Below are 282 nucleotides of genomic sequence, written 5' to 3'. Positions count from 1 at the left end.
TGCTGAACCAGGTTCAGGCATCTCACAAGTGTTGCTTTGTGACGATATTGTTAATTTTAGTTCTCTGGAGCCCTCCAGTGGAACGAAGTCAACGAGAATAGCCACGAAACAGCACAAATATTCCACAAAGACATTTTATCTGCGGGAGCCAGGCTGGTCACACAGTCAACTACTAAATGCCGATGCACGTGTTGCTTCCTAACTAGATTACTGGCCAAGTAAGTCGATATTCTCCCCGGCGCGTCGCTGCAGGGGCGGCGGACAACCTTCCTCCGGCCGGCT

This window comes from Merops nubicus, unplaced genomic scaffold (assembly GCF_000691845.1).
Source record: "Merops nubicus isolate BGI_N331 unplaced genomic scaffold, ASM69184v1 scaffold21702, whole genome shotgun sequence".
NCBI lineage: Eukaryota > Metazoa > Chordata > Aves > Coraciiformes > Meropidae > Merops > Merops nubicus.
This window is presented reverse-complemented; position numbering follows the sequence as displayed.